Source organism: Lissotriton vulgaris, unplaced genomic scaffold, assembly GCF_964263255.1.
Source record: "Lissotriton vulgaris unplaced genomic scaffold, aLisVul1.2 SCAFFOLD_440, whole genome shotgun sequence".
In the NCBI taxonomy this organism is placed as follows: Eukaryota; Metazoa; Chordata; class Amphibia; order Caudata; family Salamandridae; genus Lissotriton; species Lissotriton vulgaris.
Genome location: NW_028245134.1, coordinates 987628 through 1013213, shown reverse-complemented (window position 1 = coordinate 1013213; position 25586 = coordinate 987628). Strand labels below are relative to the sequence as shown.

Genomic DNA, 25586 nt, shown 5'->3' with positions numbered 1-25586 from the left:
TGCTGCACTCTCTCCACAGCCTCTCCCTGCACCGTCCCTTCACTGCTGCGCTCTCTCCTCAGCCTCTCCCTGCGCCGTCCCTTTATTGCTGCACTCTCTCCTTAGCCTCTCCTTGCACCGTCCCTTCACTGCTGCACTCTCCTCAGCCTCTCACTGCACCGTCACCTCACTGCTGCACTCACTCCTCATCCCCACTGCACCGTCTCTTCACTGTTGCACTCTCCTCAGTCTCTCACTGCACCATCCTTTCACTGCTGCACTCTCTTCTCAGCCTCTCCCTGCACCATCCTTTCACTGATGCACTCTCTCCTCAGCCTCTCCCTGCACCGGCCCTTCACTGATGCACTCTCTCCTCAGCCTCTCCCTGCGCCGTCCCTTTATTGCTGCACTCTCTCCTTAGCCTCTCCTTGCACCGTCCCTTCACTGCTGCACTCTCCTCAGCCTCTCACTGCACCGTCACCTCACTGCTGCACTCACTCCTCATCCCCACTGCACCGTCTCTTCACTGTTGCACTCTCCTCAGTCTCTCACTGCACCATCCTTTCACTGCTGCACTCTCTCCTCAGCCTCTCCCTGCACCATCCTTTCACTGATGCACTCTCTCCTCAGCCTCTCCCTGCACCGGCCCTTCACTGATGCACTCTCTCCTCAGCCTCTCCCTGCGCCGTCCCTTTATTGCTGCACTCTCTCCTTAGCCTCTCCTTGCACCGTCCCTTCATTGCTGCACTCTCCTCAGCCTCTCACTGCACCGTCACCTCACTGCTGCACTCACTCCTCATCCCCACTGCACCGTCCCTTCACTGCTGCACTCTCCTCAGCCTCTCACTGCATTATCCCTTCACTGCTACACTCTCTCCTCAGTCCCACTGCACCGTCCCTTCACTGCTGCACTCTCTGCTCAGCCCCCCACTGCACAGTCCCTTCACTGCTGCACTCTCTGCTCAGCCCCCCACTGCACCGTCCTATTACTGCTGCACTCTGCTCAGCCCCCACTGCACCGTCCTTTTACTGCTGCACTCTCCTGAGCCTCTCACTGCACGGTCCCTTCACTGCTGCACTCTGCTCAGCCTCTCCCTGCACCATCCTTTCACTGATGCACTCTCTCCTCAGCCTCTCCCTGCACCGGCCCTTCACTGATGCACTCTCTCCTCAGCCTCTCCCTGCACCGTCCCTTTATTGCTGCACTCTCTCCTTAGCCTCTCCTTGCACCGTCCCTTCACTGCTGCACTCTCCTCAGCCTCTCACTGCACCGTCACCTCACTGCTGCACTCACTCCTCATCCCCACTGCACCGTCCCTTCACTGCTGCACTCTCTGCTCAGCCCCCCACTGCACCGTCCTTTTACTGCTGCACTCTGTTCAGCCCCCCATTGCATCGTCCCTTCACTGCTGCACTTTCCTCAGCCTCTCACTGCACCATCCCTTCACTGATGCACTCTGTTCAGCCCCCATTGCATCGTCCCTTCACTGCTGCACTTTCCTCAGCCTCTCACTGCACCATCCATTCACTGCTGCCCTCTCTGCTCAGCCTCTCCCTGCACTGTCCCTTCACTGATGCACTCTCCTCAACCTCTCACTGCACTATCCCTTCACTGCTGCACTCTCTTCAGTCTCTCACTGCACCATCCCTTCACTGCTGCACTCTCTCCACAGCCTCTCCCTGCACCGTCCCTTCACTGCTGCACTCTCTGCTCAGCCTCTCCCTGCACTGTCCCTTCACTGATGCACTCTCTGCTCAGCCTCTCCCTGCACCGTCCCTTCACTTCTGCACTCTCTGCTCAGCCTCTCCCTGCACTGTCCCTTCACTGATGCACTCTCTGCTCAGCCTCTCCCTGCACCATCCCTTCACTGATGCACTCTCTTCAGTCTCTCACTGCACCATCCCTTCACTGCTGCACTCTCTCCTCAGCCTCTCCCTCCACCGTCCCTTCACTGATGCACTCTCTCCACAGCCTCTCCCTGCACCGTCCCTTCACTGCTGCACTCTCCTCAGCCTCTCCCTGCACCGTCCCTTCACTGCTGCACTCTGCTCAGCCTCTCCCTGCACTGTCCCTTCACTGATGCATTCTCTCCTCAGCCTCTCCCTGCACTGTCCCTGCTCTGTCCCTTCACTGCTGCACTCTCCTCAGCCTCTCCTTGCACCGTCCCTTCACTGATGCACTCTCTGCTCAGCCCCCATTGCATCGTCCCTTCACTGCTGCACTCTCCTCAGCCTCTCAGTGCACCATCCCTTCACTGACGCACTCTCTGCTCAGCCCCCCATTACATCGTCCCTTCATTGCTGCACTCTCTGCTCAGCCCCCCCATCCAGGCTGCAGCCCTCACTCCTCCACTGCACCATCACTCACTGCAGCACTCTCTCCTCAGCCTCTTACGGTACCGTCCCTTCACTGATGCACTCTCCTCAGCCTCTTACAGATGCACCATCCCTTCACTCTCTCCTCAGCTCCACTATACCGTCCCTTCACTGTTGCACTCTGCACCCTCCCATCACTGCTGCACTCTCTGCTCAGCCTCTCCCTGCACCGTCCATTCACTGATGCACTCTCTGCTCAGCCTCCCATTGCATCATCCCTTCACTGCTGCACTCTCCTCAGCCTCTCCCTGCACTGTCCCTTCACTCATGCACTCTGCTCAGTCTCTCACTGCACCATCCCTTCTAATTCTAATTTCTAATTTAAAATACTTATAGAGCGCAGCATACACCTTGCGGTTTCTTGGCGCTGAAGGTTCAGTGGCTGAGGGGAAGGAAGACCGGGGAGGAAATTTAGGCGGGGAAAGCCTGGCTAAATAGGAAGGTTTTCAAGTCTCCACGGAAGGAGAGGTACTGAGTTGCGGAGCGGAGGTTATCAGGGAGAGAGTTCCAGAAGGAGGGGGCCAGAGTAGAGAAATTGGATCCACCCCACTTTTTGCGCGAGAAACGGGGGATCAGGAGGAGGGACTTGGAGGAGGACCGGAGATTTCTTGCGGGGACGTAGGGTTTGATAAGTGAAGTGATGAAAGCAGGGGCAGTGCCCTGACGGGCCTGGAAGACCATGCACCCGATTTTAAAGAGGGAACGTTGTTTCACAGGGAGCCAGTGGAGTTTCTTTAGGAGGGGGGTGGAGTGGTGATAACGTGGGAGGCCATATATCAGTCTGGCCGCCTGGTTCTGGATGGTTTGGAGTCTACGCAAACTGTAGGCAGGGATGCCATGGAAAAGAGCGTTGGCGTAGTCCAAACGCGAGATTACCAGAGCGGCCATAATGGTCTTGAGAGCCTGAGGGGTGAAGAAGCGGGAGACAGAGCGGATGGTTCGAAGAGTGAGGAAACAGGAAGAGACCACGGAGCTGATGTGTGAGTGAAGAGTGAGCTGATTGTTCATTTTGACACCCAGTGTTTTGACAGTGGTGGAGGGGGAGGGTGCAGGGCCAAGGGAGGGGGGCCAGAAAGAAGAGTTCCAGGGGCTGGACGAACCACCAGTGAGAACCAACTCAGTTTTATCAGGGTTCAGTTTAAGATGGTTGTGATTCATCCAGTCCCTGATGAATGTCATAGTAGACTGGAAATTGGAGACCGAGAGAGAAGAGGGGGACAGATCAAAGATGAGCTGGAGGTCATCCGCGTAGTTGAAGACGGTGACCTCCAGCTGCTGGAGAGCAAAGATGAGAGGAAAGATATAGAGGTTGAAGAGAAGGGGGGAGAGAGAGGAACCCTGGGGAACACCGCAAGTGACAGGGAGGGGGGTGGAGGTGAAGTCGCCTTCACTCTCTCCTCAGCTCCACTATACCGTCTCTTCACTGTTGCACTCTCCTCAGTCTCTCACTGCACCATCCTTTCACTGCTGCACTCTCTGCTCAGCCTCTCCCTGCACTGTCCCTTCACTGATGCACTCTCTCCTCAGCCTCTCCCTGCACTGTCCCTGCACTGTCCCTTCACTGCTGCACTCTTCACAGCCTCTCCTTGCACCGTCCCTTCACTGATGCACTCTCTGCTCAGCCCCCCATTGCATCGTCCCTTCACTGCTGCACTCTCCTCAGCCTCTCCCTGCACCATCCCTCCACTGACGCACTCTCTGCTCAGCCCCCCATTGCATTGTCCCTTCATTGCTGCACTCTCTGCTCAGCCCCGCCCCCCATCCAGGCTGCAGCCCTCACTCCTCCACTGCACCATCACTCACTGCTGCACTCTGGCCAATGGCGTCTCCGTGCAGCTGTGTGCACTGCTGTGCACGAAGTGGTTCAGACGGGTATGTATGCTGCTGTTTTGCTGTTAGAGGTAAGGCATTTTTTGTTTATTTTGCTAATCTTATGTTTATTTCTATCACTCACTACTGCACTCTCTCCTCAGCCTCTTACGGTACCGTCCCTTCACTCTCTCCTCAGCTCCACTATACCGTCCCTTCAAAGTCTCTCTCTCTTACTACCTCACTCTCACTACCCCACTCTCTCTTTCACTAACTCACTATCTCTCTCACTACCTCACTATCTCTCACACTACTACACTATCTCTCATTCACTCTCTCTCTACCTCAATCTCTACCTCACTACTCAACTCTCTCTTTCTCACAGCATCACAATATCACTACCACAGTAACTATCTCTCTAACACACTACTTCACAACTTCACTCTCTCTATCTCACTACCTCACCCTCTCTACATCACTACCTCACTCTATCTATTACTATCTCACTATCTCACTGCCTCACTATATCATGACAATCTCAAAAATTCACTACAACACTCTCTCACTACCTCACAACTTCACTCTCTCTCTCTCTCTCTCTCTCTCTAACTCACTGCTTCACTCTCTCTCTATCTCACTACCTCACACTCTCTCTATATACTACCTCACTCTATTTCTATCTCACTATCTCTCTCTCACTATATCACGACACTCTCTCTAAAGTTCACTACATCACTCTCTCACTTGCACACAACTTCACTCTCTCTCTCTAACTCACTACTTCACTCTCTCTCTATCTCACTACCTCACACTCTCTCTCTCTCTCAAATACACTAACTCACTTTCACTCTCTCATACACTACCTCACTCTCTCTCTAGCTCACTACTTCACAACATCTCTCTGTTTCTATCTCAATACAGCACAACAACTCTCACCCTCACTACCTCATTCTTTCACTACCTCACTCTCTCTCACTACCTCACTCTATATCTACTTCACTCTCCCACAAAACAAAAATAACTACATCACTACTCAAATTATATCTATAACACTATCTCACTCTCTCTAACTCTCTCCATAACATCACTCTATCTATTTCCATATCACTCTCACTACCTAACTATAACACAAGTCACTCACTGAAAAAATAACTACAACACTCTCTCGCTGACTCACTCTCTATCTCACTAGCTCACAAGTTCACTCTCTCTCTCCAACTCACTATGTCACTCTCTATCTCACTAACTCACTCTCTGTCTTTCTATCTCACTAAGTCACTTTCACTCTCTCTTACACTACCTCAGTCCTTCTCTATCTCACTATGTCACAACATCACTCATTGTTTCTATCTCACTACCACCAAAAATCACTCTCCATCACTAACTCACTCTTTCACTACCTCACTCTCTCTGTCTCACTCTATCTACCTCACTCTCTCTCTCACTACCTCACTCTCTCTATTTCTATCTCACTAAGTCACTTTCACTCTCTTTCACTACCTCACTCTCTGTCTTCTTTCAGAGGTAAGCCATTTTTTTTTTGCTAATCTTATGTTTATTCTCTCTTTTCTAGGTTCAACATGGCCCGTGGCGATTCCCTTCAGCGATGTGCACCACTGTGCACAGAGTTGTTCAGACAGGTATGTATGTTGATTTTAGTTTATGTTAGAGGTAAGGCATATTTTTATTTTTACACTGCACTGTCCTTTTACTGCTGCACTCTCTCCTCAGCCTCTCCCTGTGCCATCGCTTCACTGCTGCACTCTCTGCTCAGCCCCCCATCCAGGCTGCAGCCCTCACTCCTCCACTGCACCATCACTCACTGCTGCACTCTCTCCTCAGCCTCTCACGGTACCATCGCTTCACTGATGCACTCTCCTCAGCCTCTTACTGCACCATCCCTTCACTCTCTCCTCAGCTCCACTATACCGTCTCTTCCCTGTTGCACTCTCCTCAGTCTCTCACTGCACCATCCTTTCACTGCTGCACTCTCTCCTCAGCCTCTCCCTGCACCATCCTTTCACTGATGCACTCTCTCCTCAGCTTCTCCCTGCACTGTCCCTTTACTGATGCACTCTCCTCAGCCTCTCCCTGCACCGTCCCTTCACGTTATGATTTCTGTGTGGGGTCGGGTATCCGCCCCCTCCTCCCATTGGCTAGCTCCATAAATGGAGGCTAGCCATTGGGAGAGGGTCTGTCCGTCAATCTCGGACCAGATTCGGGGGCGTTCCCGAGAATTTTTGGCTTTTGGCTACGTCAGCCGAAAGCCTCTTCTCGTCAACGCCCCCGAATCTGGTCCGGGATTGAGGGCACCCGCCTTCCTGCTCCTGTCTCGCGCGACGCCCGGGCCATCACGTCCTGCTTCCAAAGGCGGGGGGGGGTTTGTTACGGGCAAATTTGCGATGGCGCTTTAATCATGGCGCATGCAGCGCTGCCTCCTTCTGCTTCCCGCACCGGTCCGGGCTGCTGCGTGCAGTCAAAATCTAATGGACCAGCACCACGCCTAATTCAGTTACAGCTGAGCTGCACGTCACACAGTGATCGGCGATTGCAGCGGCCGGTGGTCGGAACACATCGCAAAGAAAGAAAGAAAGCGGTAACTGTGTCTTACCCTAATGAATTTCTAGTAAACTGTGCCCCTCCTAACTTAAAAATTGTTGCTTCTTATAACCCTAACTGCTGCCTTTGTCGGTGCTGCTCCATTGCGGGGTTTAGCGGGTAGAGTCTTCGGGATGTCTGAGGGCGTCAGGATGCCAGAAAGAAGTCTGCACATAAAATGCGTGCTGTTGGTTCAACTAAGGGGTGAGAGGGTACAGTGTGCCCTGGTACATGTGCCATGTTACAGCTGAAGTTACTCTCTGATTTAAGTGACATTAAGCCCACAAACTCCTGTTGAGACGGTCGGGGTCACAGTACTGATGGATTCTGTGACTATGAGTGGTGCCGCTGCCCGTCCAATTATTTTCTGTGCCAGTGGTGTCGCCAAAGTCTGTCAGCAAAGCCTCTGTGATAGCCGGTGGGTCATGTTGATGTGTGCCGATTCCTGCGGGGTTGGGCAGGTAGCGGCGCGCCAACAGGGGCGGCCGCTCGGGGTTAATGATTTCAATAGTGTTAAAGTGCAGTTCGATTGTGATATTTACAGTTTTGTTAACAAGACGCTGTACTCATTTGCGTAAAGTCTTATTTATTCAGCCTATACCTATTCTGAAGTTGCTCTCTGACTTAAGTGACATTAAGCCCACAAACTCCTGTTGAGACGGTCGGGGTCACAGTACTGATGGATTCTGTGACTATGAGTGGTGCCGCTGCCCGTCCAATTATTTTCTGTGCCAGTGGTGTCGCCAAAGTCTGTCAGCAAAGCCTCTGTGATAGCCGGTGGGTCATGTTGATGTGTGCCGATGCCTGCGGGGTTGGGCAGGTAGCGGCGCGCCAACAGGGGCGGCCGCTTGGGGTTAATGATTTCAATAGTGTTAAAGTGCAGTTCGATTGTGATATTTACAGTTTTGTTAACAAGACGCTGTACTCATTTGCGTAAAGTCTTATTTATTCAGCCTATACCTATTTCCCTCATTTTCATTGCTTGATTTTGCGCGTGAGAAAGTGTCACTCGTAGTCATTAAATGTCACTCATAATTAAAGTACAATTCTGAAAATGTCACACAAAGCAATCTGAAACCTTGGCAGCTATGTGGGTGGAAGGATGAGTGGGTGGAAGGATGAGTGGGTGGATGGATGAGTAGGTGGATGGATGAGTAGGTGGATGGATGAGTAGGTGGAAGGATGAGTGGGTGGATGGATGAGTGGGTGGATGGATGAGTAGGTGGAAGGATGAGCGGATGGATGCGTGGGTGGAAGGATGAGCGGATGGATGAGTGAGAGGATGGATGAGCGGGTGGAAGGATGAGCAGATTGATGAGTGGGCGGATGGATGTGTGAGCGGATGGATGAGTAGGTGGAAGGATGAGTGGATGGATGAGAAGGTGGATGGATGAGCGGATGGATGAGGTGGTGGAAGGATGAGCGAATGGATGAGTAGGTGGAAGGATGAGCGGATGGATGAGTGGGCGGATGGATGAGTGGGCGGATGGATGAGTGGGCGGATGGATGAGTGGGCGGATGGATGAGTAGGTGGAAGGATGAGCGGATGGATGAGTGGGTGGATGGATGGATGGATGAGTAGGTGGAAGGATGAGTGGATGGATGAGTAGGTGGAATGATGAGCGGGCGGATGGGTGGGTGGAAGGATGAGCAGATTGATGAGTGGGTGGATGGATGTGTGAGCAGATAGATGAATAGGTGGAAGGATGAGTGGGTGGATGAGTAGGTGGGCAGCTGGAGGGAGGGACGAGGGAGCGGATGTATGATGAGGTCGGCGGGCGCCTGCTTTGATAGATGAGTGGGTACCGGAATGGAAAAGTGGGCAGCTGGGTGGGTGAATGAAGAGATTGGCAAGCGCATGCGTAGATAGATGAGCGGGTGGATCAGTGGCTGGGTGTTCAGATGGGTTAGATGAGTGGTTGAATTTGCTATTGTAAATGACAATGCCATTTATGTTAAAAAAAACATAAATAAAAATAATGTCAAGAGCAATGCCAATAGCTCTAACTTTAACAAAGGCAAAACCATTGCATTGTAAATGCTTGTTGTTTTTTTGTGCCCATTGTTCCCATTAGTAACATTAATGTCTGTAGAAAAGGGACCTTGCATGCTAGCACTAGGGGGCGGATCCTTGTTGGCCAAATGGTTAGAACATTCGGGCCTAGCGTTCTTGTGCACGGCTACACTAGCATGGCTTCTAATTACACCATTCCTCACTAAGCTGAACGGTTCAGCGTTACGGTTAATTGATGGCCTCTCTCTTGATTCAGAGTGCCCACTACGAGCTGAACCCCGACTGAATCTTTAGATTTTACCCCAGAGCATGAAATTGTGTTCCCAACCAATGTGCACATAGAAGCCACAGTAGATTCTAGTTGATCAAGCCTTTGTAATATTGGTAGGAAGTTGTTATTATCTGTTACATCTTCTGGGTGAGACGTCACTACCACATCCACATTAACATCACTAGCGGGTGAACTAATCAGATCCTCAAGCCTGGATAATTTATCCTCTATCAAACGTAGGTTATTGTGAATATGGTCAAGCAATACAGAGATTAACAACTCCAATCTACTCCACTGATCATTATTACATTCCCCAGTCTGTTGGTTGGAGACTAAACTCGAACAGATCATGGGCTCTGTTGACCCTTGGTTATTGTCCATCACCATGGTTTCATATGGAAGTGTCTTAGCGGTGTAGTTAGATTTTAACTTAGAGTTGGGCTTTTGCGAAGTACCACCCCCCTGGCACCTAGGAAGCGGTTTACAAGTGGAGGACTGTGCCTCACCAACCTTTGCCGGATAACATTTTGGTTCCTTTTGGACCTCGTTATGACTTCTCCATCCCTATCAACAGATACAGACTGAGCCTCTAGCGTTATAGGAGGGGCCACTGGTTTTGTGATAAGATGCCTGGGTCGAGATAACAGTTTCTTGGTTCAATATATCACTCACACTGGGCTCACCCAGCTTCATACAATGAGCAGTTGCACAGTTTTGCATAACCCCTAAAGCAGTCTGTACACAAACCCCCCTCGCCCCCTCCACCTCCCCTTTCCCAAGGCAAGACATACCAGCCTTGTTGCCAGACGGTGACTGGGTTTCTGGGGGGGAACAACTACGGGGGATTTAGCCCTACTAAGTCCGCCTATTGAAGATTTCTTGTGTGCAACTATAGTGTCCAGGGAAAGTCTCTTTCCTGTGAGCAGAATCTCGTGGGTTAATACGGACTCTGCTCGTGTAAGGAAGGCGTACAAAGTCCCCATGACCCCCCACCTACTTGCAATTGGCCATCCCTGCATTTAGTGCGTTGCGTCATGACAGAAAGAAAACTACTCACGACAACAGAACCTTTTGTCCAAGCACCTCTCAGCAACAATATCACAGGGGGCGCAAACTCAGAGGATTCAGGGGGCTGTAATCCTCTGCTCAGCCGTCCCCCCTCGTGGCTAGGTTGCGGCAGTGGAAGTAGCAGGTAAAGAAGAAGCTGATCCCCTTACGGCACAGGCGCTGGCAGGAGTAGTGAAGTAGTGGGAAGAGCAGGGCAAAAGCGTCCGTTCCCATCACGCGGTAACAACCAGGCGGCGCCTCACTCTCTATGCAGCCCCCAGCTCCTCCAGACCACGCGGCTCTCTCACCGTTCGGCCGAGGCCAAGGCCGGGCCGATGTCCACTGTGCTGTATCTCCTTGGCGAGGTAGGCCTTCGCTCGGCTCGGTGGTGGCACGTTCCCCCTGCAACCGCTTTCGGCCGGAGCCGCACCTTCCGTGTTGCGGTGCGGTACCTCGGCCCCGAGCGGGCACCTGGAAATGCTGGGGGTCCCCAATCACTAGTCTCTGTGGCGGTGGTAGGTAGCGCGTCACCCAGGGGGCTCCGTGGCGCGAAGAGCAATGGGAAGGCTCAGCGCCTCTTTACCAGAGGGCCCTCCCCCTCACGCAAAAATGGCCAGGCAGCAGCGCCGCGTTGTTATGCTTAACCTGCTGTCCGTCCATGAGAATGTTATGTTATTATGAACTTCTAGAGCGCATTATCACCCAGGGGTATCTAAGCGCTATCCACGGACACACACCACTGGTGAGAAACACAAAACCACCAGCTCAGAGGGGCCCCCAAGCCTCTAAGAAAAGCACAGTCTTCAAATTCTTCCTAAAAGGGAGGAGATTAGTTTCCTTCCGGAGTTTCACTGGAAGACGGTTCCAGGCTTGAGGGATGGTACTAGAAAAGGCTCTGCCGCCCATAGACGCAAGGTTGAACCGGGGACAGACCAAATTGCATGCCTCAGCCGACCGAAGGGCCCTCCTTGGCACATAGTTAATCAGTCGGCCCTTGATATAACTAGGAACTGAGCCATAGATGGCCTTATGTGCTATGCAGAGGCTTTTAAACTTAGTTCTCTGGGTAATTGGAAGCCGGTGTAAATCCTAAAGTAAGGGCGTGGCCTGAGTACACCTGGGCTTTTTGTAGAATAATCTGGCAGCTTTGTTCATTACAACCTGAAGCCTAGCCAGAAGATTTTAGGGTAGGCCATAATATAGAGAGTTGCCGTAGTCAAGACGTGCCAGAATCAGGGCAGACACCGCCAGTCTAAGAGTAGAGAAAGACAGCAGTGAGGATATTTTCCTGAGCTGGCGCAGCAGGCTAACACATGTACCCACCACAGCCGACACCTGCTGTGTCATAGAAAGCAGGACATCAATTCTGATACCCAAACATTTTACTGCCACTGCAGATTCCGGAAAAGGCCCCAGCTCTGCCGGCCAGAACAAATCACTTCATGGATTTGAAGCTGCGGTGACTGCTAGGACTTCGGTTTTATCCGGGTTTATTTTTAGTGAGTCAGCCGACATCCAGTTAATAGTAAACTTGAGAACGTCTTGCATTCTCAAGTAAGCCATGGATGACTGGTCAATCTACATCAGAATTTGTGTGTCGCCTGCGTAATTATAGACCCTACAGTCCATCTGGTTCAAAGCTGCAATGAGAGGCTGCAAATAGATGTTGAAGAGCAGAGGTGATAGCGCCGAGCCCTGAGGTACTCCTTGAGTCAGCCCGGCTGATTCGGACTCTAGATCCGCGAGTTGAACTCGCTGAGAACGATCTGTAAGATAAAAGAAGTCAGCCAGGCCAAAACCGTGCCCTGAATCAGTTGTTATCACCCACAATGTAAGGGCGGCGGCTTGTAAAGCCTTACCTGCAGCCCCAGGGCCCCAGCCATCTGCAGAAGGCGATCCGCAGGAGAAGGCGAGGTCGCAGGAACAAGGCTTCAGGAGCTCAGCCGCAGGAACCAGTCTGCAGTAACCGGGGCACGGGGGCAGGAGCAGCGTCCTGCACAGCTGCGCCTGCAACCGCCCAGGCCCGCCCGCAGAGGCCTTTTTCAGGTATCCCAGCGGCGCAGGAAAGATCCTCCGGGCACCCTTCCGCGCTGGGCTGTGGGGGGGTTCCCCGCTCTCCTGTGGGTACGCTCTCCCTGCGGTAGAGTATTAGCGACCTGTCCCCCAAGTGTGCCTTTCCGCCCTTTCAGGAATGTAGGGAAAGAGGGGAGGTTCCCCCCTAGCTATCCTGTAATAGCATATTTGCTGACCTGAAGCAAGCTATGTGCTCTGCTCCAATTCTGCAAAGTCCTGATTATTCCAAATCATTCATTGTCCAGACAGATGCTTCTGAGCTAGGGATCGGTGCAGTATAATCACAGCTTAATGCAGCTTTTGTAAGCAGAAGATTGACCCGCAGGGAGAAGCGTTGGTCAGCTATTGAGAGCAGGTCTTTGCTGTGGACTGGACCTTGAAGGAGTTGGGGCAATACCTGTTTGGCTCTCACTTCATTGTTCAGCGGGCATTAAGCCCCTCTTATTGCTTAAACAGCTGAAGGGGAAAAAACAACTTTTGAGGTGGTCCATTTCCTTACAGGGAAAGGACTTTTCAGTGGAACATAGACCTGTGAGTAACCATGCTAAAACAGATGGACTCTCCAGAATTTCCACTTGGAAAATGAAGACTCAAATGGGCAAGGCTAGTCTCTCATCCTTAAATTTGGGAGGGGGCTGTGTAGGAAAGTAAGATCTGCTTTCATGGTTACCCCGACTTTTTGCCTAGGGTCAGTGTGTTTTGACTGTAGTCTGCTGAGATCCTGCTAATCAAGACACCAGCTACTGTTCTCTCCCCTAAATTGCCTTTTTTAAGTAATTTGGTACATCCATAATTGGCTACTGGTGTACCCTTATAAGTCCCTAGTATATGGTACTAAGGTACCTAGGGCATAGGTACATCAGGGTCTCCCATGGGCTACTGCATGTATTGTGCCACCCATGGGAGTTCACTTGACATCTGACTAAAGGCCTGCTATTGCAGCCTGTATTAGAGTTTCCTTTTATCTGAGGTCACTGCACTTAAAACCTACAAGTCAGTCATTTTACGGTATATAGTGGACATCAGTCATTATGAGATGTCCAACTATATAATGGCTGCACCAAACCTGGTGCTTTGAAGTATGATCAGATGTACTGGGAGGCTTCTTAGAAGACCCCCTGTACTCCAGGTAACAGCCTTTCAGGGTCTGCCAGCAAGCTAGTGCTGCTGCCGACCACAGACACAATTCTGCCCTCCTGCTGCTGAGCTCAGCTCAAGTAGGGAAAGGTAAAACAATAGGTTTCCTGTCACACGGAGGTGTCACAACCTCCCAGACAGGACTTAGTTTATTGGGCTGGGGTGGGGAGCTTCCCAGCGCCACCAGACTGCTTTGACAGGCACATATGGTGCCCTCCTTGCATATTCTGGTTTGAACAAGTTCATGAACGCTTGGTTCGTGCTCTGATGAGAAACTGTCCAGCCCCTCCTCTTAGAGGGACCTCCGAGTCGTTCCAACCGTTTCCCTAAAGGTACTTAACCCCTTTCATGCGGGGCTCATTCCCTCGCTGTGCTGGGGGAAGGGGAGGCGCGCACAGCACCCCGGTGCTCATGGAGAGCTCAGCTCGTCATGAGCCACGGTGGTCGTGTGCTCATGACGAGCTGAGCTCGTCATGACCACACCCGTTTCTTTAGAACGCTTGCACAGCAGGGGAATTAGCCCAGCGTGTGAGCGTTCTAACGGTCATGACGAGCTGAGCTCGTCATGGGTGGGTCCTCAGATTCATCGTGGAACAAGATTCAACTCTGAAACCTTAACACTCTTTGACCATCTGGACACTTGGACTTTGTTGGACTTCGACTGGAACTGAAACTGCACCAAGGAAGAATCCTGCTGCTCCTGGTCTCGTTGTTCTTCAAGTCTTCTGCGTCATCTGTGTCTGTGCTTCATCCAGGTTCTCCAGAAGGCCTGTGGGCATCAAGGACATCCAAAGTAATCTCCCTTGGAGTGAAGGAGTCACTACCCTGCAGGCACCACAGCAAAGCTGATAGGTTTGTTGCTCCGGTCGTCCTAGGGAATTCTTGAGGCCCTGCAACCCAAGTGGTGGTTCTGCATCTCCCTAGAGGCCTGACCTGTCTTCTCTGCAATTTTGAGGACAGTATCCCTCGTCGGGACTGCTAGGACCAAACTTCTGTGCGCAGTGTTGACTTGCCATAGCCAAGGCTTGTTGTCTCGGAACTCCAGAGATCTTCGGCCTACAAGAAGCTCCAGCGTACTGCACCTCATACCTCGAAGATCAGCATCCTCTGCCCCTCCATATTTGCTGAGCTGCCCGAGGTTCTCTTGCGACTCCTGTGCTTTCAGCCTGTGGGTCTTCTTAAGGGCAATCCTTTGCTTCAATGGGCTTGGGGCTTGCACTGACTCTCCTACACTTGGTGAGTCCCTAGAACTTTGCTGGTCCCAACAGTTGCAACTCATGCTCATGCATGGCTCCTGGTCTTCCTCAGCGTCTCCTGGTCCTCACAGCTGCAGTGACAAGGTCACCATCTTCACTCTTGAACTTCCCGACATCAGTGGGCATTGTGATTACGTGCCTCCTGGTCACTTAAGAGTTGCATAGACTCTGTCCCCTCTTCTTCCAGGATCTCCTCTTCAAAAATCCAGACTCCTTCACTGGCTTCTCCAGAGGCATCTTTTTCGAAGTCTTCCATTGTCGTCTACGGCTGGTTCTGAGGTCCCTTCGCTCCATGCACCTGGCTTCACTGGTGCAGGTAACCTGGTTCCTGGGGCATCCACGGTAGGGGTTGCTCTCCAACCTCCCGTCTTCCAAAGGATTTCTTCGGGGTCCGATGGGAAGGGCCCTTCTTCTTTAAAACTGCAATGTGACTTCTTAATTGACTTCCATTGGACATGCAGCTATGTTTCCACTCAGCACACATCCTCTGTGGGGTTCCTGGGTACTTACCTTGGGTGATTCCTTGTGTCCCCAGCTCCTATGAGTCTTCTGGTCCAAGTCCTGTCCTCCTTTGCAGTTCACATTCCACTTTCTTAGTATATTGTTTGGTATCCCCCTGGAGACCCGTGTATGTTTGTGCTACTTACCAGATTAATTTGAAGTATTATTGTAAAAGTACCGAGATTTAATAAAGTTAGGACAGGAGGCAGATCCTTCAGAGTTGCGGCTGCTAAACTATGGAACAGCATGCCCCTAGACATCCGTCAAACGAAAGAACTCCTCCCTTTCAGGAAACGGGTCAAAACCTGGCTGTTTCCTAAATGTTAACCTGCTGGCCTTTATTGTTGCCTCCCGTGCTCCCCCCTCAGGAGTTCTCAGCGCCAGGATGCCCGTAAGGTGACAGCCGCGCTATACAAATGTTTTAAATAAATAAATAAATAAATTATTGTGTGTATGGTTGATATCTCTGGGGGGAGAAATACCAATGTGTTAGTGTTTCTAAAAATAAATCTATGTATTATGCAACACGATCACTGTCTATTAAATTTGGTAAAATAATCTGCTTTACACTCCTTCAAGACAAGCCTGAAGGCTGCTCTCCACAGCTACCACTTCAGGTGCTTTCTACCGTTATCAAAGACCACTAAAATCACCATAAGGGTTGCCAAGATTATTGCAAGGTGCGTCACTCCTGAGAGTGTGCACCATAGTCTCCTTCAACCACCAACACCAGTTCTCCATTATACTTCTCCTACCAGGGCACAAGTTCTAAAAGAAGTGGGGCATTTACCAAGTTAGGCAGTATGTAAGTGACATCACAGTGCATGACATCACACCCATGACCCCACAGGAAGTGATATCATGAAAAATGACACCATATTCTAAGGGAGAGGATGTGGCCTAACGGCTAGAGCAGCCAACCTCGAAACTGGGGAACCGGGTTTGGTTCTCGGCAGGGACGCTCAACATCCAGTGAATCTGGACAAATCACTTAATCTCCCCCATGCCTACCAATAATTAATGCATGTGTCTGTAGTGTAACGGGTGCTCATGTAGAGCGCTCTAATACCTTTGGGTAGAGTTTGCGCTATAAAAAAATATTTTAAAAATGTAAACAAAGACCTCACATATGTTAAGCAGGTCTATTATGCGTACATTTGAGTGTATTCCAATATTTAACAAATTCGATTTTGGTCACAGTTGTGCTAAAAAAAAGTGATGCCACATGGGAGCAAGACCTAGGCCTCTAGTTATACATATTTACTTATTAAAACTATGCCAGGAAGAAATTGACAACAAAGAGAAACGTGGCAGTAAATCTGTTCTGCTTAATTGGTTCAAAGTCTGCATTTTAAAATATCTAAAAGGGTTAAGGCCCCTGCTGCATAGACATTTATGTACCCAGTAAATCTCAGGAAACAATAAATGATGGTATGATAACTCTGGAGGTTAATGCACTTGCTGGTGAGACAGTTGTTTTGTCTAGTCCCAGTTTTGAATTCAATTATCATAGAGAGTTACTGTTAGGGTGACCAGGCGTTGCCGTTTTGCCAGGACGGTCCCTGTTTTTAACCAGCTGTCTCAGCCAATTTCAAGAAATTTAGCTCATGTCCCCGTTTTTGGAGAGGGTCGACTGAAAACGGTGGGAGGTGTTTTTTATGTTTTACAAAGCAGGGATAGTTAGCAGTTGTTTGAAGAAAGCAATTTAATTAACAGGCAAGCTACTGGGCGTAAAAATTGCATTTTACGTATGTTCTTACAGCCTGTTCTGTAATTCTCTGGTGAGGAGTGCTCTCATCGCTTGAAGTAAAATTGTAGTCCTTCTTCTATTTTTGTGAAATGTCCCTGTTTTGGGCATTAAAATTCTGGCCACCCTATTACTATGTCTCCACCAAAGCACATCATGTGACACACAGATGACGGATTTATATTTTGTGTAGATGGGTAAGTGGGTTATTGCTTTTAACACAGAGATATTTTCGTTACTTGCAGTTCATAAATTGTAATACTTCTTATATAGCACAGTGAACTATGAAGGAAAGGACATGCGACTCCTACACCTGGCAGCCCTCACTATCTTATGCCACACATGCTGTAAATTGATATACACACGTGATTTATTGTAAATGTATTATGTGTTTGTGTGATGTAAAGCTCTCCCACACCCTGGATTGGGTTGAGTTGTGCTATAAAAGAAATAAGACAAACTAGTGATATTTAAATTAATATTTGTGTAAATATTACAACACATCTGACACACCATAACCCAAGATGTGTGCTTAGACTATGTCTGATGCTAACCTGAGGTTCAACTGTTCAAAGAAACATTTAACAAAACATTAGCCTTACAGCGGCTGAATTGCAGTGTGAAACAGTCAAGTAAGGGAGGGTCTGGCTGTGGAGGGGCAGGATGCAGAGAGCAATCGACAAACTTCCTTAAGGCTCTCCCTTTGTCCTGGAGGTGCAGACTGCAGAGGCGAGGTGAGAAAAAAATCCGGAGTTTCAAATCAAAACAAAAGGGAAGGTCAAAGGTCAAGTGCAGGGCCATAGGCACGTTAAAGACTTTGATAACAGAATTCTGCACCTCAAAGCACTAGTTTTTTGAGCGTGCCAAAGGCCCTGCGACTGACAGAAGAGAGATGGCAAAGTCTTTTTAGTCAACGTGTCCCCTCCACCCTCGTCCCCCCTGCCACCCCTTACAAAATCTGGGGGATATATCCCCCGCACCCCCACGCTTCCTACGCCCATGTGGTGCAGCCCTGTCTGTGATGTGTGCAGCTGACGCCAGTTCCAGCGCATGACGACACCTGGGTGACAGGTACACAAGTTCAACACCGTGGTATTATGAGATATTTGTGTAAGTTCATTAATTTACCTTCGTCTCTCGTGATTCAGCAGGAGGTGCCCTCGCTCTGGTGCGATGTGCCGGCTGGGGCAGCTCCCCCCCTCCAGAGGGACAGACCCGCACCCACTGGAGAGGAGAGATCCGCCCCGTCTGGAGTGAACCCGCCTCTTTCTGTGCCCAAAGTCCGGCTGCTCTGTGCCTGCCTCGGGCTTGTTTGTGACTGCTTAACATTTAACACCACAAAAGCAAACACAGCTGGGCCCAGGCAGGCTCTCGAAGGGAAGCTGCTTCTGATGCTTGCCATACACACATACAGTGGTCGAAGTGGGGAAAAAAAACGTAGGGGAACTGTGGGTGGAGAATCAGGGGGCGGGAATAACCGAAGATTGAATCAGTGGGCAGAGTCAGGGGTGTGGCTAGAAATAGCAAAACATACCAATTTTTAGTACGTTTAGCATTTCACTGACCAGTTACAGCTTATAACGTTATTTGATTAAAAGAATGGATATGTTTATTTGAGGTTTACTTCAAGAAAAAGCAAACACTCATAGGGAATACAGGTTTATGTAAAGCATGTGAAATATAAGCAGGAACAACATGTTACCTTAATGCTTTTACTCTCATTGTTCAGAAATCCAAGATTATTTTTTGTCTCAAACATTGAGGTCATGAATACAGGGCTCCTCCTGTACACATGTGTTTAGCAGGGCTCTGAAGAGAAAGGGACTCTTCAGGAGAATCTAGGCTCACGGAAACCCACAAAGGCTCCTTCACATTCATGTCAGCCAAGTAGCTGCTCAATCATAATATAGCCAAAAGAACAACTGGTGGACAGAATGCAGAACAATATCATACATTCACCCCAGTGCAGAGAGATGGGCCTAAATCCATTGTTTATTTGCTCACATGCGATTTCAGTTTGGACCCAGCCATATGCAAATCAGTCTTGATCCTGTGCCCAATGAGAACAGTGTAGCCCGAACTGCCAGGCCAGGTCCTCCCTGGACTGGAAACAAGCTTCCGAGGACCGGTTTCGGGCTTTCAGCCCTCATCAGCCAGGATAGCTTGATTCCAGTGGCATGGAGAGCACAGGACTCATGTCTGAGCATACCTGTCCCACTCGGGGTGACAAATGCAAAAAGAACAATTGATGGACAGAATGCAGAAGAAGGTCATACATTCACCCCAGTTCAGAGATCGGGGCTTAAATCCATCGTTTTTTGCTCACCATGCCATTCCAGTTTGGACCCAGCAATATGCAAATCAGTCTTGATCATGCGCCGTCACCTCTCCTGCCCGTCACCTCTCCTGCCCCGTCACCTCTCCTGCCCCGTCACCTCTCCTGCCCCGTCACATCCCCTGCCTGTCATGTCACCTGCCTGTCACTTCTTGTGCCCGGTCACCTCTCCTGCCCTGTTGCCTCTCCTTCCACGTCTCCTCTCCTGCCCTGTCACCTCTCCTGCCCCATCACTGCTCCTGCCCCATCACTGCTCCTGCCCTGTTCACTGCTCCTGCCCCGTTCACTGCTCCTGCCCCATTCACTGCTCCTGCCCAGTTCACCGCTCCTGTCCTTTCACCGCTCCTGTCCTTTCACCGCTCACATCCGGTTACTGCTCTAGCTCATGCCCCGTCACCTCTCCTGCCTCGTCACCTCTCCTGCCTCGTCACCTCTCCTGCCCCGTCACCTGTCCTGCCCCGTCACCTCTTCTGCCCCGTCACCTCTCCTGCCCCATCACCTCACCTGCCCATCACCTCTCCTGCCCTTCATGTCACCTGCCTGTCATGTCACCTGCCTGTCATGTCACCTGCCTGTCATGTCACCTGCCCAGTCACCTCTCCTGCCCTGTTGCCTCTCCTTCCACGTCTCCTCTCCTGCCCTGTCGCCTCTCCTGCCCCATCACTGCTCCTGCTCCGACACTGCTCCTGCCCCCTTCACTGCTCCTGCCCCGTTTGCTGCTCCTGCCCCGTTCGCACCTCCTGCCTCGTTCACTGCTCCTGTCCTTTCATTGCTCCTGTCCTTTCTCCTGTTATGTGTTTATCTAGGTTCCTGATCGATACTATGACCTTATGCCCCTATTCGGCTATAAATCCATTTATTCCCTATATTGGCATAACCGTTCAAGTGCGATTTTCAGAAATGTCATCTCTGGCCTCACACGAACAGAGCCACATTCCAGCATAGCTCTCTGCCACTTCCTTTGCGACCAATTAGTGCAATGACAGGGCAGGAACCACTATCTGATATTCCTAGATTAACACTCCGAGTTCTTCAACAAGATAAAAACTCAGCAAACCTGGAAATCCCCGCTTGCTGTGTTTTGATTAGTAGTGGAACTCTAATGAGCAACTGATAACTATCACTTCCTAGTGACATCTTTAATTGACGTCTTATGTCCAGCAAACTTGCGTCAAACCCGGCACCTGTCAGGTATAAATATTACCAACGTTGCCTTAAGCAATAGCTCGTTGCTCGTTGCCTGTTGTTAGCTGTCTGCACGACCCCGTGTTGGTGACTCTAGCACCCTGTCGCTGCAGCCTGCTGTCCCTTGGTGGTGAAGCTGCTGATACCATTATCGCTGCTAAAGCGCGAACGATGGTGCAGTACGCTTAGGAGCTGAACAGCCGTCCCTCTGCGAAGACATCCAGCAGATTCCAGCTGCCCGCGGACGCTGTCCCCCCTCCTTCCTCGACGCGCTGAAGAAGAGCCGCTGCCTTTCTCGTGCAGAGAAATCCAGCTCCGGCGTTTCCGGTCTACCCTTGCGGGTGACTGGGATATCGAGAGTGACCCCTGAAGGAGATACCAATCCTCCATCATTCTATTCAGAGGTATGGTGTTGACTAAACCCTTAGATGAGAATTCTTGAAACAAACCTTGGCAAAACCAACTTAACTTAAAGCTACTTACTTACTCCCCTTCCACGTGTTAGGCTTAGGTCAGGCACACTGGGGTAGGCTTAGTTAGAAGCACCAGTTGAGTATGTTAGCCTAATGTATATATGACTGTATATATGTTTTATTACTTTTAAACCATTGTATGGCTAAGAAACCATATCAATGCTTTTACAGTTCTATTTCGCAATCCTTATCTTACTGTACGTACTTTTTATAATAACAAGTCTTGCAATTGTGGCAATACATTTCTCTTGTACGAGAAGAAAGACTGTTCAATAAATGTTCACCCTTTATTGACAAACGCCCGTCTCTCTATTCTCTACATCTCGTGAAAGTAAACTGCACTAGACTGACTGAGTGAAATACATGTCTATTGTTTCACACGACCCTAGAGATTGACTCTTGATCTGAGGAGCAAAGTTGTCATGTTGCACGGTTGTTGGAAAGCTGAATCCCTTCTTGTCTGTGCCAAGGAAGCTGATCACTTCCTATGCAGAGAAGAAAGTTTCCAGTGACCTCTGAGCTAGTTGGTAACACAACCCAATTAAGTTTAGCATAGTCAGTGGAGGCCTGGAATATCCGCAGTTCCACGTCGATACTACTGTTTATGTTATTCCAATGCGCAGGGCCTAGTGGGAAACTAGGAACTACACTACATGGCGCCCAAACGTTTGGTAAGGCGATAAACTAACGCAAGACCGTAGAGTAACTCAGTCGTGCATATTTCACACAGACCCCTTTCTCCCGTAAATACTCCAATAGACGTCTGGAGTGGGTGAAAGGTTAAAATCCGCCCGACCTCAGTAGGAAGAGATTCCTATGTAAAGCTCTGGTTTATTCAACGTTGAAGGATAAAGTGTTCCAAAATATTGTGCACCTAATCTTTGTCTCCTTGGAGACCTACTCTGCAAACCTTGCATTTTTAACAAATGTCGGTAGAAAATAACGGAACCACTGGGGCCGCAGTAAATGCAACTCAGCAGGATTCCGACGATATGATACCGGGTGCAATAATCATCCGGGCACATTTAAGAAGATCTATAACTTAAAAACTTATAGAAAACGGACTGACACCTCAAGGTGGTACAGTAATTTTCGTGATAGAGGCTCACGAGTATCGGCAGACAGAGGTATTCTATTCATGGATAAACTTCCCAGCGGTAAACGCTATAACAAAAGAGTTTCACTATTACAAAATAGAGAAACCTCCGGAAGAGTACGCTCCTTTCGAGGAGATTGAAATTCCACTTAAATTTCAAGAGCACCTGCTCTGGTTTAATGGCGCCCTAAAACACAATGATCACATTACCAGGCTCGGTCCACTAGGTAGACCAGGAGCCACGTGGCCGGTTCTAGCCAGCTACACACCACATCCTGACATTGTAAAAATGTCAAAAGAAGAACTCTTATTTAACATAGGAGAATTAACAAAAGCTTATAGAGAGTTAGTAAAATTATTTATTAAAAATAATTTAAACACTCCTAAAAAGAGCTGGGATGGAAATAAACAATCCACTCCCAAGGAAAAAGTTTTCCAGTCCAGAGGAAGGTCTCCTCGACGGAGGGAAAGAACTCCGACTCGAGAACGCCAGTCTCCCCAGAGGGAGCCCTCTGAGAAAAGATATAACCTTAGAAATAGGGATAATCTGAAAAAACCTGATAGATATCAAAGTATTGATACACGTCCCTCTCGATCTCTTCCACAGAATTCGGAAAGAAGAGGACGGTCAGACCCAGGAGAGCACACCAAGTCCAAAGACAAGGAACCTGCTCAAAATAAGAAATCTCAATTTCAGAAAAAGAAGGTAGCCAGTATTAGAGTAATCAACCATGCCGAGGATACTGAGGACACAGTTGAAAAACGGGGAGTGGGCATTGACAATGTTGGACAGTGCAGCAGAAATCAGTATAGCGCGCAAGATCTTGATGAGTCATCTGGAGACAGTGGACACGAATGAATACATTCAAGTTGAAACTGCAGACGCCAGACTTAGCGAGACCCATAAAATATACGAAATAACATTGCGTATAGAGGGTGATGAGACTAGGAAAATTAAGGGTCTATTTTGGGATAAGCTCTCAAAAGGCTATGATATTCTGTTAGCTGAAAAAGATTGGCCCCCAGAGTTTGTCAGGGAGTGTCCTCGTGGAGAAGAAGTGATTATGCCTGCCTTCTCGAATCACATTCCGATTCACAAAAAATATACATATGCAAGGAAATGGGCAGTAGCCCAGGCACCTGCATTGTATAAAAATCATGTAGGATGGGATGAGGACTCTCCTCCTCACAAAATCCAATTAAAAAGTGAACCAACTGCCCAACGGCAGTATCCCATTAAGCAAGAAGCTAAAAAACAAGTCAGGGAGATCTTAGATCAACTTGAATACCAGGGGGTGATTGAAACATGCACCTCTCAAATGAACAATCCTTTGTTTCCTGTCTCCAAGCCAGACAATTCATATCGTCTAGTTTTGGACTACAGACATCTTAATACATGTTGCAAAACCTTTGCAGTACAAAACTCGCATAGTGCAGCCCTAATGAATAATATAGTTAGGAAAAAATATAAAACGACATTAGACATATCTAATGGTTTCTTTTGTCAAAACATTGCACCGGAAAGCAGATATTTGACCGCTTTCTCCGCATTTGGGTCGCAGAAAAAATTCTGTCGACTCCCACAGGGGTTCAAGAACAGCCCAGGACTATTCTCAGCTAGGGTAACAGAGTTACTACAAATCTATGATGATGAGGCATTATCTTACGTAGATGATATTTATCTCACAGACGACGACTTGGATACTCATTTGAAAAGAGTGAACACCATTATACTTGGGTTCGCAGCAGAGGGTTACAAATTCAACTTTAAAAAGTCTCGAATTGCCCATCTGACAGCACTGTTTTTAGGGTACGAATTATCAAGTGAAGGGAAAAGCCTAGCGGACAACTTCTTAGAGAAGTGCGCTGTACTACAAGCTCCAAAAAAGCTGAAGAATTTACAACCCATTCTAGGTTTTCTGAATTTCGGAAGAACTTATATCATAAATTACGCAGAGAGGGTTATACCACTCTACAAACTAATTAAACCTGATTTTAAACAAATCAATTGGACTCAAAAACACACAGAAATTTTGAGATCATTGCAAACAGACATGTTAGCAAAAACTAAATTAGATACACGTGACAACACACGCGATCTTGTAATCCGAGTCATCCCAGGAAGATGCGGATTTACATACCTAACCTCTAATGAGGGAGAAAAGGTACCAATAGCTTACAAATCACATTTGTACACAAAGGCTGAAATAAAATTCAGTTCAACTGAGAAAATTCTAACTGCGGTTCAGACTGCTGTAGCAAAAGAAAGGCCCCTAGCACAAGGAAAACGAATAATAATCGTAACACCTATACCGGCTTTAGAAGCGGTAACTAAAGCAAGCATTCCTAATGCTAAAGCTTTGCATCCGAGATGGATTCAGTGGGTTAATTCTCTTGCTGCAACAGACGTAGTTTACGAATTTGATCCTAACTTAAAAACACAGGAATTTTTACAATATGAATATGAATGTCCTCTGCCAATTGAAACCCTGCCTCTCGAAGAATACGGAAGTATTATATATACTGACGGATCGGCACAACCCGCAGTTGGGGGTAAGCAAGCTTACAGTGCTGCGTGCGCGATTGTTAAAGGTCGCTGGCACAAAGGTAAATTTAGACCAATGGTCACAAAAACACAATCTCTAGGAGATTGCTCGGCTCAACGAGCTGAATTAGTAGCATTTAAGATGGCGCTAGAAAATACAGATCGCGAATTCCCCACACTAATAGTGTGCGATTCTTTTTATTGCGTACAATCTTATAATGAATACTTGCAGAATTGGGTGGAAAATGGTTTCAAAGATGCAAAAGGTGGCACAATAAAGCATAAAATGCTTTGGGAACAGGTAGTTCTTTTGCAAAAAGAACTACAAAAGACTCACGTGATACACACTCTGAGTCATCAACGTGATGGCGTTCACGTTGCAGGGAATTCATTGGCTGATGAAGCCGCGAAGGCAGCTGTGCAAACGGCTTCCGTAGCTGCGATAACTCGGTCACAAACAAAAATAGACAGCGATATTCTACAAGCTGTCAGTGCGTCAGTAAAAAATGATAAGAAAACACTCCCAAAAGGTTTTCCAGAAAAGTACTTATACTTGACGGATACGAATAATGTTCCTTTTGCTCGAATCCCTGGAGTGGGGGATAGAGTAATTCCAAACAGGGAACACAGATTAGGACTAATCAAAGCGGCACACGAAGGGCTTGCATCTGTACACGCTGGCGTTTCCGCAACAATATCACTATTAAAACAGAGATATTGGTGGCCTCGCTTGGGAATACAAACTAAAACGTATGTATTAGAATGCGACATATGCCAAAGGATAAAAGTATCAACAGTAAAACGACCAGCGCAGACACCCCTTCTTATCTCGGATAAACCATTTGCATGTGTTTACCTGGACCACTGTGGTCCCCTACAAAGGGACGGCAACTATAGATATATCATGGTAGCAGTGGATTCCTGTACGAGGTTCATATGGATGTGGCCCCAGCGCTCGGCTGACGCTAGAACGGTTATAAAAGATTTGCGAGTCTTTATCGGCACATACGCAATTACCACGTTCCATTCTGACCAGGGTCCTGCTTTCAGCTCTCGAGCCTATAAGGAGGCCATGGCCAGCATGGGAATTGGGTTGCGGTATTCTTGTCCGTCGCACCCCGAAGGGAACAGTGTGGTAGAAAGA

General features: G+C 48.9%; 1 protein-coding gene across 4 annotated transcripts in view; it reads right to left on the bottom strand.

Moving 5' to 3' along the window:
• LOC147666515 (N-acyl-aromatic-L-amino acid amidohydrolase (carboxylate-forming)-like) overlaps positions 1 to 25586 on the bottom strand; it is a 544437-nt gene that overhangs the window by 109147 nt on the left and 409704 nt on the right. Inside the window, exon 1 of one of the 4 annotated variants that reach the window (XM_086949026.1) lies at positions 17937 to 18232. The exons of 2 other annotated variants lie outside the window; for them this stretch is intronic. The gene's annotated coding sequence lies outside the window, so the exon portion shown is untranslated. Of the gene's footprint in view, positions 1 to 17936; positions 18233 to 25586 lie in introns of those variants that run through there. One more of the 4 variants, XM_086949029.1, reaches the window with a different exon arrangement.